Here is a 22239-nt window from a genome sequence, read left to right on the forward strand (position 1 = left end):
GAATGGCATGACGAGTTGTTAGGTGAATTTATAGATATGACTTTGTAAAGTGGAAAATAATTTTAATGAAATTGATTGAAATATTATTACAGTCTTGTTAGAATCTATTTATGTCTATTGAAGCAAAATTTTTTGAAAAACATATTTACAGAAAAATATTTTTTAAATTATGTTATTTGCTTTATAACCTTTATTTTTACATTTCTGATTTACTGTACAGTCTTAAATTTAACGACCAACGTGTTAAGCAAAGGAAGAAAAACATTTCTACAAACATTTATTAATTATTTTAACAATATAAATATGAGTATGTCCTGTTTAGCGTTCACCAGTATTTTATTATTTCGAAGTAGGTATAACATATAAATAACTTATGTAAAAATATAACTTAGTATTTCTATATTAGACTTACACGAACTTTAGACTTCTAATAATCTTTTAATAAATTTGTGTAAATTTGGAACCTGATCTGAAATAACAATTATGTTTATGTTAGGTTTAATATTTTTTAACAAGCTTAAGTAATCGAGTTATACACACAGCATTATACTCACACCTGCTAAAATAAAGGCGGTTTTAATACTACCTACAAGATAATTTATTTCTGTCATGTTTAAATACGATGCAAACGAAAAAAATGTCAACTTGTAATCTGTGTAATTAAGTGAGTGTCAGTAGGGGCGTGGATACGTCAAATCGAATGTCCGCAGGCTGTTTGCGATTACATTAAAAATATGTTATAGTTATTTTTATGCGAAGCATTGAAAAATTGTTATATATATAATAGAAATAAACAGAGCTTTTATATTTGTAGGTAATACAGAAGAAAACAATATAAAACTTTTTATTCTTTTTGTACTGCATTCATTTACAGCATTACATACATAACTCTTACAAAATTAGCTCTTTCTGAAATAATTGTAATAACGGATTATATATATGTATAAATGGTTTATCTAATGGTAATGGGTTATAGGTTATTTTCAAAATGAATTTTTAGGCTTCATTAATATTAATGTCTAAAACAACACCATATAAGATTATCACTGACAATTTCAACGTCAATCTTTTGAAATTTAAGATTAAAAATATAAATATAATAGTTGATTTTATGTGGATTTTAAATCCACTCTTACTTGACGACAATAAATACTGAAATCCTAAATCGCATATTTATGATTTCAAATAGGAAATCCCAGAGTAGATGAAATTCCCGCATCCGTGAGTTAATTTTGCTAAAATGAATTATTCGTTCCCGTCGAGGTGGCGCCCTATTGACGTCGCAAACTTTGCTAAATAGTTAGTTCCCACTGCTATTATTGTTAGAAACTGTCGCGTAAGTTGGATTCTGTTGTCACAGAGAACTGTTGTGTCTGTCACTTTGTGTGGAAATATTGTATGAGATAGATAGTGGTTTTCTGACGTGTCACACAACTTTGGTTCGATTTCTTTGTTTATTGTTCACATTGATGTGAATTGAAGATCGGTCGTATTTTGTATACTGAATACATTACTACTCCTAATACTAAATGAGTACGTTTATATCGATAAAGTATTAGTGTGCATACCTAGTTTGCACTAATTTAATATATGCACATATGACGGCCTCAGTAGTCTAGCGGTCAGCACACCGCTTTACTTTCGATGGTCGTGGGTTTGATTCAACATTTGTACATTTGTATTCATGAGTATGATTATTTGTATCGGTCTGGGTGTTTTCTGTGTATATAATGTATGTATTTACAAACAATATATATATATATATATATGTATTAATATTAGTTGCCTAGTACCCATAACACAAGCTCTGCTTAGCGTATGACGTATATTATTTAAATGTAGATAAATGTATGTGATTACTAAGACATTAATAGTTATCTACTCGTATTATTGCATTCTACGGAGTGTCATCATCATTATTGCCTTGCCTTTAATCAATTATTGGGGCCGACTCATCTCATCCTCTTCCACCGATCCCTTTCAACCGTCATATCTGAGTATACTTTCCTTTTATACATATTTATGCGATATATTTGTCATATATAACCAAACTATATCAATTCTCTATAATTGCTGTTTAAAATGCCGCAAAGCGTCTCAAATCTCCCGTGAAGGTATAAGTTTCATGTATGGATGTATGAATTCGGTGCATGCAAATCGGCTTTAGACCTTCGTGTGTGAGGTGTTCTGCTCTTCGCCTTAGACCGTATACTCAATTAATATGATAATTTAAGCATACACCGAGGATAGGAGCTGTACGATTGCAGAACGCACTACCAAAATACTAAAATATTCTATTATATTTTAAATTACAGATTATATTAGTACATATAATAATTACGAAATCATTATATTTTTCAGATATAGATCGAATATACAATGAAAAATATGCACACCAGAAAGCGCGGAAATTGGTTTAAAAATAGTAGTCATTCTACGAAATTATGCATTAATTTCTAACTAGCCAGTTACAATTTAAAAATAAGTATTTTTATCAGTGTAAAATGTATATATTAATAATACTGTAATTTTGTTTTCAAGTATGTTATAAAAAACATTTAGGTACCCAACATAGTAAATCTATTCGGATCATTTATGTCAACAAATATATAGGTTATACTACTATGTTTGTAACAGCACACAACAAATTAGAATCGAAAACAACTCCCAGTTGTATTTCCCGTTCTGTCTGCCCATTTAATAGATTTTTTCAAGTTTATATGAAAATAATAATAATAGATACAGTATTTTGCTAATATTCAATTGAAATACCAATAAAATATAAGAAGGTATAGTATAAAAACCAGTCAATGATATAAATTCATTGCATTATAATACAGACATTTACCAAATCAAACTAAACAGGTCTTGTTGTTGCGTCAAATATGTGTATAATTAAGGCCTTAACGATGTTACCTAATGTTAATATTATCATAATAAATATAACATTTAGTTTGTTATATATATATTTTTTTATTGCTACTCTCATACCTTCGATAGCTCAGTTGGTAGAGCGGTGGACTGTAGTTGGGTTTAAAATTGGTATCCATAGGTCGCTAGTTCAAATCCGGCTCGAAGGAGTTATTTTTACAGCTCATGATAAAGTTGTAATAAAATTTGATAGTACATAATATATACTTACCGTAAAACAATAGGTATAGTAAATCTTCTGATATATTTAAGTGGTTTTAACCACCGATATTTCATAGCCTAATATTGAATTGGTTTAAATGTGATTTTTTCATTTCAACATTCGTTCTTTCTGTCCAAAAACTTATATCTTTCTTTTTAATTATTTATTAAAGAACAGTTATAGCTGTAATAATTTTATTTATAACATTTTAAATAAAAATAAATTCAGTATTTGTGTATATAAGTCGTTACTCTTTAAAGAAAAATACAAAATAATAAAGACAAGGAATATATTTCTTTTCCATATGTTCTTTCTATTCTCTATGGTATTGCGGCTGAATTCCATCCGAATCCTTTTTAATAAGTGTTATAAAAGGTTTCACACATAATATGTTACAATTTCTAAACTGAAGTAATAATAAGTAATCACAAAATTAATTCAATATGTTAGGCATACACCGTGAATACGAGTTATGCGATTGTTCTATATGTTTTGATCCTAGTTTTCTACGTTCTATGTATCAGACTTACATTTTATTTTAGTACCCATGGTAGATGCCTATTGGTGCACAATTTCTGGATTGAAGTATGTAATATTATGTTATCTGTGATTGAAGTAACAGTAAATAAACAATCCTTATCAAAAGAAATCCCCAAATGCTACTTATTAAAAAATAACTCATTTTGTACCATTTTTGATAAATAAGACAGAGCTTTTTATATACATAGTAAATATAATTAATTAATATTAATAATCTCATAAAAAAGAGGAAAAATAATAAGCTGTATATGTATATTAGCCAGGGTCCTGTATTGATCTTTACGCCTAATTGCTATAACTGGTGGCTAACTGATTTTTCATTGCAAAAAATCATATAAGAAACAAAAGAATTAAATTTTGCAAAAATAACTCCTTCGAGCCGGATTTGAACCAGCGACCTATGGATATCAATCGTAATACCAACTACAGTCCACCGCTCTACCAACTGAGCTATCGAAGGCACGGAGATTGTTGTTATACGTTGAATACACTTTAGTGAACTTATATAATTCTTATGAGCACATGTGCAAGCTCTGTCGTCACGTGACGTAGCCACGTAGTGAAAGTATACTCTGATTTCATAATCTTGTTAGGTATGTCTGACGCCAAGGTGGTGGTCTAGCTGTTTCGCACACTGTCTCTCACGACGGTTGCAGGTTTGATTACCTTACAATAAAAACATTTGTATTAATGATTGTATTAGTCTATCAGTTGTGTAGTCCTTGCTACAAATTCTATTTAGTTTAGATCTTCATGGTTTTCATTAATGAAAAATAGGTAATATAATAATATAATCCTCCAAAAAATATTCTGAAGTAATATTTTATAGAGGATACATGAAATCTTAGCGTATAACGGCAGAACTATCTGACTACATCTATATTATATAAATAAAATTGGAGTCCTTTTTGTAATATTGAAATAACAGTTTTTTACTACATGCATATGAATATAAATACGCTACATACACCAAAATAACATTTTTTTCAATTTTTGTCTGTCTCTCTGTCGGTCTGTTTGTTCCGGCTAATCTCTGAAATTGGTGGACCGATTTTGACGGGACTTTTTTGGCAGGTAGCTGATGTAATAAGGAGTAACTTCGGCTACTTTAATTTCAGAAAAAATCTTTTATTTTAGTTAAGTTAAATTCCACGCGGACGAAGTCGCGGGAACAGCTACTGTTATTAATAAACGAAATTTAACAGACTTTTTGTTCTAATGGTAATTTTTATACTGACAATTAGATAGAGGATACCATAAAAACAAGATATAATTAAAAAACAGCCCTTCTATTAAAAATATTTTTAGATATATACGGCTATTAATGTTTATTTACATATACAAAAACTACTTTCAGACAAAGTCCTAGAATCTGGCGAGCGTAATAATTTAAAATGTTATTTTATTTTACAAACATTTATAAACAACCTACCTAGACAGTAAGGATTTTCGTTTGTATCTACGCATATAAATGCAGTCCGGAAGGCGTCTGACGTGTCGTGTATTTCTTGGACAACCTATTACCAAAACACTAACAGACAATGACAAAACAAAACAGCAAGCTGTTCATTGATCCATTTGTTCTTAGCATTTGCAGTTCAAATGTATATAAAAATGCATTGAAAAGACAATTGTGAATTCATTTTACTTTGGTTTTGAATTTCGAATGAGGTTGAAACGTTCCTAATTTGAATAGAAACTGTCGCACTTGTGTGCGATAGTGGCGCCGTTTCCGACCCGTCCCGTATCGGTGCGACCCCTGTATGAAAGCGGTCCTTAACGAGTTTTCAAAGAATTTAACTATTGAGTTACTACGGTTACTCACGTAAATGACTACATTAGTTAGAAGCACACGACAACGAATTTATAAAGCTATTTATCAAAACAATACCTACATAATCAGTTATATTTGTTCTAATTAGCGCTCACAAATTATCATTTATATTAATTAATAATGTATACCTTTATGTCATTTCAATTCTATTATTATGTAGGTATTTGAGAAAATACATGTAACAATACGAGTATGTAGAATGATTGGTAAGTATTATGCTTTTGTCAAACATTTTTAATGGACGATAGTTGATCCTGATGGCTTCTATGTAGGTACAAGCCTTATCAATGGCAATATCGTAGCACTAGGAACTATTCTAGAGAAGACCATATAGTAATCGACCTGATAAGGTAGGTACATTGTTAGCAATAAACCTAGTTGTCTTAATTACTATCAACCAGCTCTCCAGTCAAAACTTCTAAATACGAGTATAGACAGCCACCTCCGAATGTTGTCATCAGCATCATCATCTGCTCCTTCCTTATCCCATTTATTTAGGGTCGTCGTAATATGTTCATCTCTTCCTTTCATTCCTGTTTGCAGTCGCCTTGTTATTTAGTTCCCTTTCTTACCATATCCTCTTTCACACAGTCCATCCATCTCTTTTTCGGCCTTCCTGGGCCCTTATAAACTGCGTTTATATGTAACACCTTCCTTAAAATATTATCTTCATTCCTACGTGTTAGGTACATGCCTACACCGAACACACTTCCGAATATAGTATAATTTTTAATAATTTTGCGCAATATTATACAAAGTGCCAAATTGCATGGAACGATACTAAAAGGGCAGCTACGAAAGAGCAAACATGGCTTGTCGAATAATTCAGGGGATTCCAACACTTAGCATAAGGTCAAACTGACATTTCGTACGTCATCGGCCACTCATAATGTCGCAGGTATAAGTGGCACGCAACAAGAATTATAGGGATAGTGATGGAAACAAAACATCGATATTTATAATTGTGTAGAGGATATTACACGTGATACTTAACGTACTTAACACGTGGCCGTGATGGGCTTGATTTACCACGTCGACTTACACCCGTGTTGTAAGTTTTAATCTGATAGACAACAAAAAAACTTTTTTTATTTCTGACTAACTCTCCAGTAATAAATAAATATAATATATATATTATATATATAATATAATAAATAACTCTCCAAATACCAGTGTCAATCTAATAATTAAAATTCAAGATGGCGGTAGCTTAAAAATAGAATAATATGTATATATTACTTATACTTGTTTATATTAAACATGTTAGTTATGATTACATTCTTATTTTTAAAGGTTCGTCACCTACTCCAGTTAGCTCGTAACCACGACACTAGTGCAACCTAATCGAAACATCGAGAGTGGTAAACCTTAATTATTTATTATAAAATTACGGGTGTTAAGATGCGGTTAACAATATAAACAATTACATTCTATCGATTGAGTGCATCACTGTTGTAATTCCGCTTTTATCATAAACAGGAGGGTAGAACTCGGGACGGAATAGGCTGTCAAAGCTTCAACTAAAATATTAATGCCAAGCTTTGAAAGAATGCTTGATTTAATTATAAGGGTGATATCAAACTACCCCTAGACATGAAAGCGCTGCACAACCTGAACTTTATATATATATATAGATGCTTAGTATAAAGGGGTTGGGGAGGCCTAATTAAATATTGGTAATTTGGTACCTACCATACAAATTATCGTTTAAGATTTTAGACATATCATACATAAATAAAAAATAACACTTCTTTATTTTTTTTAAATCAATTATTTTAGGTACTGATATATATGTATACATTATCTTTAAAATATTTTTATATTTCGTATATATCACTAGATATGTCAATATTATAATAGGAGTAAATATTACATGGTTTCTTCATCATGATATATTATCCACATGTGCTAAGTTAAAGTAAAACACGTTGGTTTGAAAGATAAAGTATAAAATTATATTGCATTTGAATAAGTTACATAATTAACATTAACCTTTTGTATCGTTATACGAAAATATGAAATTAGTTCAAATTTAGGTTTTACAAACAACAACAATATAACTTAAATAAAAGTTACATTGTCGTTGTTGTTGCTTATTTGCCACCGTCGTAGTATAAAATAAAAAGTAAAGTTAGTATTTTATACGTTAACGTTACTTTTTATTTTACATGCATGTACTAAACTTCATACGACGCTAATTCAAGTCTGTTCAAATCCGCTCACTTTGGCGCTCATTGCCGCCCAGATAAAGCCATAATTAAGGGCCTTCTCGATCGATTAACTTAAGCCGAGTTTAAATAGACGCTAACTCCAAGAGAAAGGTTTACTCGGCGTGAAATGGCATTAGGTTTTCGCGCGTTTTATGCTCCTCCTGACGAAGAGTCGCTAAGAAAGGGGATTTAATGGAAGATTGACTTAATTACGTATCGCCTTAAATTAGCGGAAGTGTTTTTGATTGATATGATTAGAAAGACTTTTAAAGGTTAAGATTAATATTCTAATAGGCAAAAGAAAGATTATTATTAAGCTCTATAGCCCTTACTTTTGATTAGTAAATCTAATCAAAAGGATAGGTATAGATAATAACCATTTAGATAACAGTTTTCATAGGATTGGAACTGCAAAGATGTGGACGGCCCGCCTGATGGTAAGTGTTAAACTACACCTATATGCATAAACAGCTGTACGAACATCACTTTATCAAGAACGCCCGTGATACCACCGCTATCTTCACTGCATAATGTAACTGTAACTATAAAGTTTTATATTAATTGGCTATCGTTGATTGATTTTCACAACAGAAATAGCAACTCTATTCTGGAATAATACTATACCTAAATTGCTTTTATAAACCCTTAGGCTATATCCAAATTGAGAGAAGTCATGTCTGGCATAACTTTGCGGCGACATCACCGTCGTAGAAGGTTTGTCTATCCGAATTAGCGTTAAACCGCTAACCTGGAGTGTCGGCGACATATTAATATTCATAATCGACGCTTCTCGCGTTACCCTACCACGAGAACTCGAGACGTTAATTTAATTTGACAAATTCTTGACACGAAATGGCTACATTTTGCAAGTTTACAATTATGATTACAACAGCATTGAATGCTTATTTAGATATTTTGTCAAATTTTTGGAATATTATAATAAATAATTAGTCCAATTAGTGGCATTGTTACAAACATCCTATCGCGGGTCGACTGCAGATAGCAGTGGATATAATCAATTATTGTAAGCAGACAAATTTGCTTACCCCGCTTTGTTCATATTTTTTACTATTACTACTGGAAAATACTTGATAGTCACGACAAAACACACTCACTGTATCACTTCCACTTTCACTTCATATTTAGTTTTACACATATTTATAAGTACCTATATCTAACACTGGAATCCATTGTTAGATAACTTGAAGCCATCTTCGGTATTGTAATTTAGATAGTTGAATATATCCTTTGCTTATTTCACCATTCTAAGAACGTAACAGGGATCAGTAAATATATATACGTATGTGAAAGCAGGAAATAATTTTGACAATATATAATAAATTAATGTTGTATTTTTAGTCACAAAAGTCATTGGAAAGATGTTTTCGTTTTTTTTTATATTTTTTTTTATATCATTAATGGTTAGTAAACAAAGTAAAAAATAACAAAATTACAACCAACACAAACACCGCAAAAGGTTGTGACTTGCTTTTCTTATTCCTTCCGGTCGCGCGGGACCACAAACCCTAATTATGTCTGAAACAATACCACCGGTATTTTTATCCATTTTGTGCTCAATCATAATTACCTGCGCCTTCCTAAGGGAAGCATTGTTTCGGAAAATCGGTGCCCGAGCTTCCACAGCTACATTATCACCCTACAAAAATATTTAGCTCTAGTGACTTCAAGTTACCTAACAGAATGTATAAACGTCTCTCGAAATGAAACAAATTAATTTACAGATAAAGTTCAATAAGTGGCAAGTTTCATATTTCTACATTGAAAAATAAATATTATTCAATATTTAAAAACACATATTTACAAACAGGCAATAAAAATGGGGATACAATAAAAGCCTTTGAAATCAAACAACAGCTCAATAAAAGCGGACGCAATTACCTGAGTCTCGCATATTTATCTTTTCCACGATATAAATGCTTTGTGGGGCTGAACAATAGCTGCGGGGTGGGGGTAACGCGATGTGGGGGGTGGAAGCTTTATAATTTTTAATTAATACCGTCGAAAATATCAAAGTCATTGGCCGTGCGACCAGGTAGTGGGGAATGCTATTAAAATTTTATAAAGTTTTTTTCATAAAGCGTTCCGAACCTTCCGGTTTAAACCTTGCACAGAGCACCCTATTTTAATTGCTAATTACAAAATGCCAACTAAAAAAGTATTGTTAGCAAAACCCGTAATAAATAAATACATTAATTTGATCTTATTCGAAGGAGATTGACGTAAACAAAACAACAATAAATATTTCATATGAGCATTGTTCGTAGGTACGAAGAAATGCATGTGCAAATTAATCCTTTTGTCATCAAAGCAAACCCGCCAAATCGAACCCTTTCTCTTCAGCTCTGTGAAGTTACTCTTGTGGAAATTTATGTCACCGGGTACATTTTGGTTAGAATGTTGTCACTGAAGTCGCCCAGTTGAAAACCCGAAGGAAAACACTGGTTTAGAGGATTTCTCGCTTGAAATAATCTGTTAATTATGACACATTTTTCAAATGAACGAACGAGCTTTGTCCTGTAAATTTTAAGTCTCCCAAGAGGATTGTTTACTGCTGAATTGTTATATAGAACATATGGCAATATTAACTAAATACATTATATTCCATACCGATACTACATGTTTATGTACCTGTAATTTTTATTAAAAATACATTTACCATAAATTTGTCGGTCAGCTATTTTATGAAAATGTTATGAATGTAAATTTAGTTAGTTAACATAGGTAATAATTATTTAATTAAAGGCTAATTTAATATATTTTTTAATATACCAATTAGTAAATGTTTATTTATTTATGATTTTAAATATGCTCACTTCCTGCATATAAGTTTTAATATTCGGTGAAAAGACCGTATATCGTTGTTTAAACTAAAATGTTATACCTACTATCGAATCGCTTTATTAGTTATTGTAATGTACACATTAAAATTATATCTACAAAATGCGAGTTCCGACCCATTTGTGTGCACAGTCAAAGGGAAAATAGCTGTCCAGACAATGTTTGATAAAATTTTATTGCGCGGACAATGTCCAGTGAAAATTAGGGTTATTAGTCCTCCGCTCATGTAAATTGCCACTCCACGGATTTATTGAAGGTAATTGATTTAATGGGCTTCTTTGTGAACGATTAACGTTCAAACCCTTTTTCGCTTGTCATTGAGTATTCTGAATTGAGAACGGAAAATACATTTCCGATTTGTATTGGTGCTAGAAAATTCATTCTGATTCCTAATTTATGGTTTCCTATCAGTGAGTATATAAAACAATAAACTGCAATTTATTTAAATCGTATTCGTTTATAATATTTTCTATGTTTCCATTTTGTACTTCGGCAGATGTAGTAGGAGTTTGACTATGTAAGGACTTTGGGTTCAGTGTGCTGCCTGTAGAATTATTAACTTTATAAATAGGACGTTAGTTCGTAAACAATTGTCTTCACATATACTATAATTTGAACTATCGGATCTAATTGAGAGTCATCAGATATGTATAAGAAGCTAAATGAGAATACTATAAGTATAAATATTAATCATACTGTCTATTGCCTACTACCTAGTAATAGTTAGATAAGCTAGTAAATCGCTGTCACAAACAAAGATATTCAACTTTGATTAATCATCATTGATGAAGAGAATTAGAAGTGTCAATTTTAATGAGGCATTGACCAACAGTGATACAACTAGGAAAATAAACTAATAATTATCAGCATTTTATTTTCCGTTATAATAATTAAGTTAGTAACTGTTTAACATTAATTGACCTACAGTAGAATCAATACAGCAATGGAAACTGTAATCAGCCCCTGTTGCAAGTCACTTCGATTATTGTCCATTATAATTGCACGTTGAAGTGATATGTTGCAAAATCAATTTCAAGTTTCTTTCACGACATGCATTGTTTATTTAATAATAAAAAAACTCTAGTTTTTGTATTATATAATATAGAAAAGTTGTTTGTACTTTTGTGTGTTTATTATTCGTTACACAATTCCACTAATAAACAATGCATCCTTTCTAATACCATAAGTACAAATTTTAATTACTTGAACATTTTACACGGTCATTATTATTAATACATAAAATTAGGAAAAATCGTGCTCTTACCTATTCATGTCAGTATTATTATGACCATTGATCTACATTCAATATAATATTAAAAAAGTGGTGTAAAATGTAAAATCTATACGGATTGAAACTATGGTATCGTACTCACATATTTGTTTTTATTACATTTTTTTATTTTTATATTTATTTAGGGACTTTTATCATAATATGATAATGCCAGTCCCATCGTATCTTATGATTAATCTTATCTTCTACTGTACAATGAAAACAAAAATTTTGCTGGCGATGATACAGGATCAGATAGTATATCGTGGTATATACTAACATCAGGCTGATTCAGTTCAAATATTTGCAAATATCTACCCTTTTAAGGGCGTCTTTTAGTACATTATTATTGTTTTATTAAAAAATCAATTGCTATAAACATAATATTTATTATTATTATGCATACTATAACAGATTATTATCACGAATTATTTTAAGGTAAATATAGGTATTTACCTCTGTCGATATTTCGACTAGGTTGCACTAGTCGTCAAGAGCTGCCGGGAGTACAGCGATGTCAATGTCGGTAGGTGCCAACAGTTTTTTCTACTACCATCACAAAAATTTCCAACACATGATTTTTACTGATTATCAATATAAATAATGTGTTTTAAACAGTATAAAGTATAAAAATAGTATAAAATTCCCCCATTTAATCAAAATTATGTTATAGAATACCTATACTGTATACTAAAGAGAGACCGACGTTAACAAGTGAGTTACATTCTTATTTGTAAAGGTAAAGGAGGCGATGTCTCGGCTTTATCTGCTCCCTTTAATTGTTGGCTGGAGTGCTATCTAGAGGTTTACTGGCTGCGATTGCGGGCTATAAAATCTTACAGCCCTTTTGTTGTGAGCTCTTCATATCGAGATTATGTCGCTTTCACGCTGCCCTAGTTTTATGTTATTTTGTAGAATTTCAAATTACAAATCACTGTTGAATTTAAGTCCTATGTAGTATCAATAAATATTATTACATTGATGTATTAATTAGAAAAGCAATTTATAATAACTACTTTACAGTTCCTTTTAGATACAACAATATGGTCTGTTATTTATTTTTTAATTAAATAAACATTTATATTTATGTGTGATAAATTTCTTCCATGTAGCAAAATACCTAAGCACCACATATAACGTTGTTTGTTGTAAATACAGGGGTCTAGGCTCCGAATATGAATTTGTCCCATTCGGTGTCGAGACCCTTGGTCCGTGGGGTCCTGGCGCTATAAGACTTTGCAAAGAAATAACGAAAAGGTTAGTCGACATCACAGAAAACCGAAGAGCTGGCAGCTACCTTGGACAAAGAATTAGTCTAGCTATTCAAAGAGGGAAAGCTGCCAGTATCTTTGGAACGTTGCCTAAAGGGACTAAAATTTAATTTAATACTAAAATATATTATTAAAAGGGTAATAATATATTTTAGTCATCATATTATATATATATATTTTATTTAAGCTTTTTATTTTGGGTTCTTAGTTGTACAATTAGATTATGTAAATACTAGTTATATAATAATATGTATATAATTAAATTAATTATTAAAATTTTAGACGTTGTTTTAATGCTCATATATAAAATAAATACCGATATTCATGAACTATTCGAAAATATTTTTTTACAGGTACGCAACAATAGGTGCTAACAGTGTCATAGGAGTCGACGTGCAGCGCTTTGTGAAAAATATGTTGCTCTATATGCGGAACGCGCTACGATCAGATATCACGCATGCCTTGCGCGATTCCCAGCTAATGTTGCGCTCTCAGACGGTTTATTATTCAAAATACTCGATATCACAAGCTATTTCGGGCTCTGCAGATGCAGTCTAACTTTCTCTTGGTCATCTTATTCCCTTTGTATAGTACTCTATAAATAAGCGATGATAGTTTTATTGACGTCACTGGACTAAATATAAACCTACCTATTGCAGTAATATTCAGGTAGAATAATATAATTTTGTTACCATAATAATGAAATAATAATAATAAAATAAAAATTAGGCTTTAAGATTTCTTGAATGGCGATGTAGGTGGAGATGTGCCCATCTTGGACATATTCTGTCATATTTATTTTGCTGCCATGTAAATAGACCACGGTTAACCTATTGAAACGTCAATATTACATAGTGCATATTATAATAGATAGATATAATGACAATATTGATCCTTTTTTTTTATTAATTTTCACTTGTCAGAAACGTCTTTCTCCTTGAACATTGCTTTTTATGTAACACGTCCGCTTACTCATTTACTTCAGCTTGATTATATCGATGTTATTAAATAACGTCACTGATCCAATTGAATTGGCAATAGCGAGTATCGATGTCGACAGTATCGAATCCTAGGTCGCTTCTGCGTGGCCGACCGCAGCCGCAATCGCGTCCCACTGTCAATACGCTCCTGTGCGCATTTCAATATTGTAGATCGGATTTATATATATTTATATAAATATATAAATGTACTTATAAAACATTTATTTATTAAAGCTTTGCATTCCATAATTGTACAGTAGATAGATAGTTAGGTATTTCAAAGTAGGTTAATAATTATGGACCCTGTTGGGCACAGCAAGCGGAAGAGAAGAGAGGAGGACGAGTTATTTTTTACATATTTGTATTGTATATATAATAATAATAGTAATAATTAATGAATTGAAACTGTATATATTTAATTATTAAAATTGTATAATATTTAATTCAATATGTCATTTTCACATCTGTATTATATGTATAATTTTTAATCACAAATCATAGTAAACTGGCTTATCCATGATTTCATATTTTTTAGATATCTATCTATTTATCGTAAATACTTATTCTATCTTCTCGTTAAATGTCATTAAGATTAAATCAGCAGTTAGCAGGTAGCAGAAAGACAACAGCCAAATATTTTTACATTTGAATTATAAGTATAGATACCATAACGAAACATTACACAGAGTGAGAAATCGAAACATTGTTAGTTTGTTAAGGGTTTATGTGTTATGTATGTAGAATACATATGGCTTCAATTACTCCTCACATTTACAATTCTTCTACTATATACTCTCAATAGGAATTTTATTACAACGGTAATAATGTTTTGTAACTCTTAAATATAATTTGTAGTCGCTCTTTAATTACAGTATGACTACGTAGGAACATTGCTTTTCTTGTCCTAACAATGGCCTATTTTGGTATACATGTACAATTACATTCAGTATTGGTCGGGTTCTACAAAAACACATCCACATTTCAACAAAAACAAACGTGCGGATTGCCACTGAGCTGCGATAATTTGTCAGGTACACGAAGCTGAAAGAATATGTAGGCGCAGATATGTAAATCTGTAATAGTCATTTTTACTCCACACAAAGTTTACTTCATTATACCTGAACTTATTGAAATAATTATATAATTTATTAGGTGCAAATATATAAATCTGCAATAGTTCTTTTTTATTCCACAAATATTACTTCATTCTACATGAAGTTCTATTTGAAGTAAACAACAGCATTTTCTTGCAACCTACACATCAGGTATTTATCATTTTTTCGTATGTACCTACTGCAATAAAGAGTAAATAGTAGTGTAAATTTTAAAAATTTATATAGTTACTTTAATTCATCTTATGATAATTTAGATTCGTCATAGTCAACAATGATACTTATTAATTATTAATATAGATTTATTCTTTATTTTTTTGAAAATATACATTTTCATGAGCATATTAAGAAACACGACTAAATTAACAGCGAATATACAATACATTAACGTATAACTATATAATTTGTATAAAAACTTACTAACTTACTTGCTACTTTAATTAATAAATTCAATTTAATTCAGTTCTTTAAAACTTTTCGTATTATTAATTCCTCTAAGAGTCCTACTAATTATAGGTACAATAGTCAACAATTCGTGAAAAAATCTGCACACTGTACTTTGACGAAACTCGTGGGAACAATCCGCATCGGTACCATGCCGTTACCCCCGCTAACGTCTTCTTCAAGGGGGATGAAATATCTAAACGCAAGTCTCTTAATGGCGCTCATTTATTTCTCTCCCGAATCTCGCAGTGAACGCTTGTAATTATTGCATTTCCAGTAGGGTTATTAAGTTTTGCTTCGGTTAAAATGAGAAATGGACGCATTTATTCGGTGTTCAACTTGATAACTTTGAACGGCGAAGGGTTGAAAATTTAATTTCAGATGACGATATTATGATGTTATTAAATTAATTATAAGATGCGGTAGTATTCACACAAAATTACTGTTATTAACATTTTCGGAAATTTGTTTTCTATCCCTATTAACGTATATTAAATCATTATCTGTAATATATCTTATAATCGAAAGAAATTTATTTAACTCTGGTAGTATTAAATTTTAAAATAAAATATATTCTAATCCGGACATACCTTTCAATAAAACTTTTATTTAATTTAGGGACACCATTTAAAGCCTTACGTACTAAACAATTGTACTATATTAATATATGTACTGGTACCTAAACAATGCCAACAGATTTATATTAATAAGAACAACATTGTTATAAATATCATATTAATTATCATATTTACTAACTTAACCTATAATAAAATTTAACAAACTTACTAAAAAATAATAACAGTCTCGGATCAAATTAGACAAATCGGGGATCTATTCATCTCGACGATATCAATATGTCTAACGTCTATCTGTTTCCTTTTATTTGATACTAATTTCGTTTTTTTATTTATTATCGACTTTTTTAAAGATTTTTAATAAACATCATATAAAATGTATGAATATTGTTATACATTTTTCAGCAATAGATAATTTTATAAATATACCATATACCTGAATAAGAGCCAGAAATGCTAGTTACGAAATACAAATATCACACAACGCCATGTAGTTTTAGACTCATTAATAACTTACATTCTATTTTTTTAATAATTTAAGTGTTTAACTTTACGATCCATCGAACATCAAGTCGTTATGGGACGCCCATTATTCGGAGCCATTCCAAAGGTAGCGTCCATATCTAAAAATGTCACCACCCTATGTCACTCTTCAAATAATACACAGCAAGCAAAGCTGCTTCACAGCTGTTGGAGGTAAGAAAGAGGTACCGGATATACCCAGACGACTTTGTAGAAAGCGTACAATACATCTGAATTCGCTGCTTGAAGATGATTGCTCTTGAACTATACATGCAGGATCTGTACAAATGAGAGTATAATTTGCGTTTTTTTTTAAAAGATAAACATGTTTGAAAGCGTGAAAGTTGATCCCAATGTTGAGTTTATATAATATTTACTGGCTTAATCACATCAGTATCTCATTGTCAAGCAGGATACTAAGAGGCTCAACGGGACTCATATTTCGAGAACCCCGAGGCGCTTGCAAATTTCAACTCGAAGAGATAACACGGCGCAGCTAAGCCTACAGACTTACGCGTTTGTGTCTACTTAAGTACCTCATTTGTTGTTATTTTAAACAGTTTACAAATCGTATTTGGATTTTTGATGTCTTTTATCTAAGAACACAGCATTAAAATGTAATTATTTTACGAAAAATAACTAAAAGAGTTTCATGTGGGTACTACTAGTGTATTTAATACACTCTGCTTAATAGTTACCTGTAGTGTAGTACTTACACGCCTAATAGCTACTGTCAAATCAAATATTATTTTTAGATTAAAATGTTGCATTTTATTTGATAATTATTATTCACTAATTAAATATCTTTGGTTTAGGTACATTAAATATTTTTTTGAAAATATTTGGGTTTACTTTAGCAATTTATTTGGGTTAGCTATATACAGGCTATGTGTATATCGATATTTATGTACAATCTAAGGATTGTTTCCTATGCATATCCGTGCTGACAACCATCTAAAGCAGGCAAGCGATTTGCGGCAAGCTCGCAACTATGCGCCTTACGCGCTACTGCGAAATTTCTTAATAATGCGACGTGCTTGTTGCTCTACTTCATTTCTTAAAGAAATATAATAGAATAATAAATACGAATCTTACATAATATTTACACATCTTACATATTATTATTATAATTGATAGCTAGAAAATCTTCACATACCTAACTGAGAAAGTATAATAAAAATATTATTATTTTTTTGCAAATAAGTATATTTTGTGCCATCGACACTACTGACTAAATAATTGTCATGTATAAAATATGACTATTAAATACGAGTATAGTGTATAAATACGAGTAAATCTAAAAACTAATATCTAATTATCAAAGTCGACGTAGAATTAGATAAGTGTATCCTGAGCATCATGTAGATGTTAAAAACCAAAATAGAATTGATTAGTGTAACTAATCAATACTATGTAATTGCATTTCCTTGGCTTGGTTGCATTTCCTTCATATTCATAATTTTTTTCGAACTATAATAGCATTTGTAACACAGTATATTGGTCTTTCTACTCGAAAGAAACTCCAAACGGTAAGAAATATTAATTGTTGAAATCTTTAAAATAATTATGAACGCCGCATAATAATTTTATTTATAACACCAACAAACTATAATGTGGAGTGCACATCAGTTGGTGTGTAACATGTGCCACAGTGGCCTCAACTTCAAATGCCCGCAAACCGCCCCGAGGCACGAATACCCGCCAAGACAAACCGAAATCTTATCAACGACCGCCATGTTGGTCTCGTTAATAAGCAAAACTACACACAAGAGCTCACCTGAGGGCTATTTGTGAAACATATTGCATAACGCTGTACTCAAACACTACGAAAACTATAATATAATAAGTTAAGATTGCTTTGGACGTTACACCTTTATAAGCTTTATAATTAACTGTGCATTATTCTCTAGTAGAAACATTTATTAGAACACGGTTATATTTATGTAAATACATACGCAATGCTATAAGCATAGAATTTAACACATAACTAAATAATGAATATAACACTATATCTATTCCTATGTATGTAGTAGGTACAAACATAGATTTTCTATGGTTGAAATGTAAATGCAATAGAATAAACACAAAACATAACGTAATATAAGTCTGCTAGCTGTTTAGAAGTTGATAATTATTTAGGTTCATCATCATGATAATCATCTCAGCCCGAAAGACGTCCACTGCTGAATGATGATCTGGCCACCTTGCTGGAGGCCTTCCCAAGCTCTGTGTTTCGGTCCGCGGTCGCCACTCGAGGACTTTATTGCCCCAACGGCTATCTGTCCTACGAGCTATGTGCCCTGCCCATTGCCACTTCAGTTTCGCAATTCTCCGGGCTATGTCGTTCACTCTGATTCTTTTGCGGATCTTCTCATTTCTGATTCGATCACGCAAAGAAACTCCGAGGTATAATAGGTTAATTAAATAAAATGTATATCTACGAACTGACTAGATTAATCATACAGTAGTTCTTGTTTCTATTCCCAGTATATTAGTATATTTACAGTCGCCACTTCCGATATCATACGGATGTCGAAAGTCGTCAAGAGTTACGCAACTTTGTAATTTCTCTTATTGTCGCAAATCTGAAAATTTTATTTCATATGACTGTGGCAGTGGTAAGTATACCAAAAGCGGAAACTTATACAGTCGCAACTCACACCCTCATTTCATCCGCACGGAACAATGAAGTTGCGACTCGTCTTATCTCAGACTGTTTATTGTCTGAAGTTAGCGGGATAGCCGTTTTGTTGCCGATTGCCAACAACTCAGTTTAGATGAACAAGTTGTTCGTTACTCCGCGAGGCTACTTTATAACAAACGATTACCAGCTGGAATATGTATTAGAAATATTCAGATATCGTAAGATGGTAACATTGATATTATTACGTAGTAGACAATTTTCTCTGTGGTGTGCTATAGGGCTTGTATAAATGAGAACTAAATGTTTTTAATAAGAAGACTGTACTTTTTACTATAATATTCATAAAATTCATTTTCTAAAAATGTAGCAGTTGTGTAACTTCCGTTCACTCTCGCTTTTCTCGTCTTCTCTCGGCTTCAATAATTTATTAAAACTTTTATATTTAGTGGAATCAAACTACAAAAATATATTCTTATATGCACGCCCTATACATATTCTTCTTATGTTATATTTTATAGGTGTAACTATTAATTCCATTGTCAAAGTCGTGGATAATTCCTCGTGATTTGACCACATAGTTTTTCATCTTTCACTGATCCTCCACTATAGTATACCATTACTACATGTGAGAATACTATTTCAGTGTAATCGTATCGTAAAGATATCGAATCGTATACTATTAAAATATTATTCAAAGGGGTACTCATTCGCTCGTGACGGATCCACTGCCTGTAGCTAACTAATTGCTATGAAATGAAGCGCCCCCATGGGACAACCTCCCTGATTTTATTTTAATCGAAAAGTTCCGCAAAGCAAAGATATAGGAAATCCCACAACAACATCGAAATTAACAAAATGTAAAATACTATGTATATTAAACGTATTTTATTATTTTATGTAATGTACCAAGTGTGCAAAAATATACACATTTCACTATATTAAAGCAAATATTAACAAAAGAACAACCTTTTGAGTAAAATTAGTATCATATTTTTATGGTTTCGTAAGTCAGTGAAGCCTCTTAAACAAGACTGTAAAATTATTATTACAGGTCAGAATGCTTGCATTTTTTTATACTACAACTAGCTACTCGCCCCGGCTTCGCACGGGTGTACATGTATTATACATATAAACCTTCATCTTGAATCACTCTATCTATTAAAAAAAAACCGCTTCAAAATCCGTTGCGTAGTTTTAAAGATTTAAGCATACATATGGTACTTACGCCTGTCGTACGTCTGTCCGTCCCTATAGTAGCGACTTTGTTTTATACTATGTAATGATGATGAATATAGTTATAAGAGTTTCAATTGTATGATGTAAGTAACGTACGCTTAACAAACGTAAGTAATATACGTAGTATAATAATATATATATATACCTACGTGTATAAAATATAACAGATACATTGGCGTTACATCAAAAATTTCTTACATATTCTGAAGGCCTATGTTATTGCAATTTGGAGCAACTTATCTTTCCTGAGAAAGTTTGAAATCCGAATTAGGTACAATTATTCAGAGCTTAACAATTCCTAATCCCATTTAATCGAAACTGTCTAACTACAAGTCTTTCGAACCCCATCCCTCCAACATGGACCATCGAAAGTTCGTTAAAGTAATGTCACCGTCTCGTCCATCCCTCTCCAGAATAATGAGATAAATATATACCCGTCAATGAAGGGAAAAAGAGAGCCAACTATTCAGATAATACCCTATAATCACAGTTTTGTTTTCCAATCGCTGCTAACGATTATTGGCGTGTTATTCGGGTGCCATTTTGAAATTGCTTTAGTGCTCAAGAGAAAAGTCGTTATCAAGTACAATAAATGGACACAGTGATTAGTACACCAAGGTGAATGTATTGTTTATTTTGTCTTACAAAATTTTATTTAGTCTCTTCTTATACTCATTTTCAAGCAATAAAATATTTAGATTTTCTGTTATGTGAGAATTTTGGATTTGGATTAATTAATGTTATAATTTATTTTATTTTATTCCTATACTAATAAACTATTAGAATTAAAATTAATAAATAGTAAATAATTATTAATATATAGTAAAATAATAATTAATAAATAGTATATATATTCGATAATAGTAGATAAACCAATAATATACATACGTAACTATAGACATATACCTAACTACAATGCGGCGAAAATATAACTCCTCACCTATTACATAAGATAACCCGACGCGGCGTGAAGTTATAAATATTTAACTGTACCTACAATGACAAATTAGCATCAGGCCAGTCAACACAACGATTAGCCATAGCAAAGGTTTTATGTAAACTACACCTCTCTGAATAATTCAACACGACGACTACTGTTTCAAAGTAAAACAAAATGATTGTTTTAAAATTGCAGATTGGCTGGTAATATGCATATTCACAAAAGTTTCGACGGACTCTTCTTATGATTATGCATAAAAAATAAAGTCTATATATAATCCCCATAAATTACATTTATTTACATGTAGTTAGGTACATTTATAATCACAATCTTACTATTTAAATAGGTTATATCTAGTAATAGTAGATATAAAAGATTCAGAATACGTGTCCTTATGAATTAATTTCATGATGTTATTAGAACTTGGTTATTTGTCCCGTAATATGCACATCTCAGTTTTTGACAAGCATGCTTTTTATTTCATTTTTCATTGTGAGGGATGTATTAATATAATTATCATAGCTATACAATATATTACTTATATTACTATACATATTATTATATAACTAGTATTTACATAACCTAATTGTACAACTAAGAACTAAAATAAAAAGCTTAAAAAAAAAAAAAAATAGAATATGATAACTAAAATATATTATTAAAAGTGGT

The 22239-nt window shown here is 31.0% G+C and overlaps 2 non-coding genes across 2 annotated transcripts; one reads left to right on the forward strand and one right to left on the reverse strand.

Moving 5' to 3' along the window:
• Positions 1-2990: 2990 nt before the first annotated feature.
• On the forward strand, positions 2991-3080 carry Trnay-gua (transfer RNA tyrosine (anticodon GUA)). Its single transcript is given in 2 exon segments — positions 2991-3027; positions 3045-3080. It is a non-coding gene; the product is annotated as a tRNA-Tyr (tRNA).
• A 963-nt stretch (positions 3081-4043) lies between these two features.
• On the reverse strand, positions 4044-4133 carry Trnay-gua (transfer RNA tyrosine (anticodon GUA)). The gene is given in 2 exon segments: positions 4044-4079; positions 4097-4133. It is a non-coding gene; the product is annotated as a tRNA-Tyr (tRNA).
• Positions 4134-22239: the final 18106 nt, after the last annotated feature.

The sequence above is a fragment of the Achroia grisella genome, unplaced genomic scaffold (genome assembly GCF_030625045.1).
Source record: "Achroia grisella isolate CSIRO2021 unplaced genomic scaffold, CSIRO_AGI_Agris_v1 utg37344, whole genome shotgun sequence".
NCBI classification, from domain to species: domain Eukaryota; kingdom Metazoa; phylum Arthropoda; class Insecta; order Lepidoptera; family Pyralidae; genus Achroia; species Achroia grisella.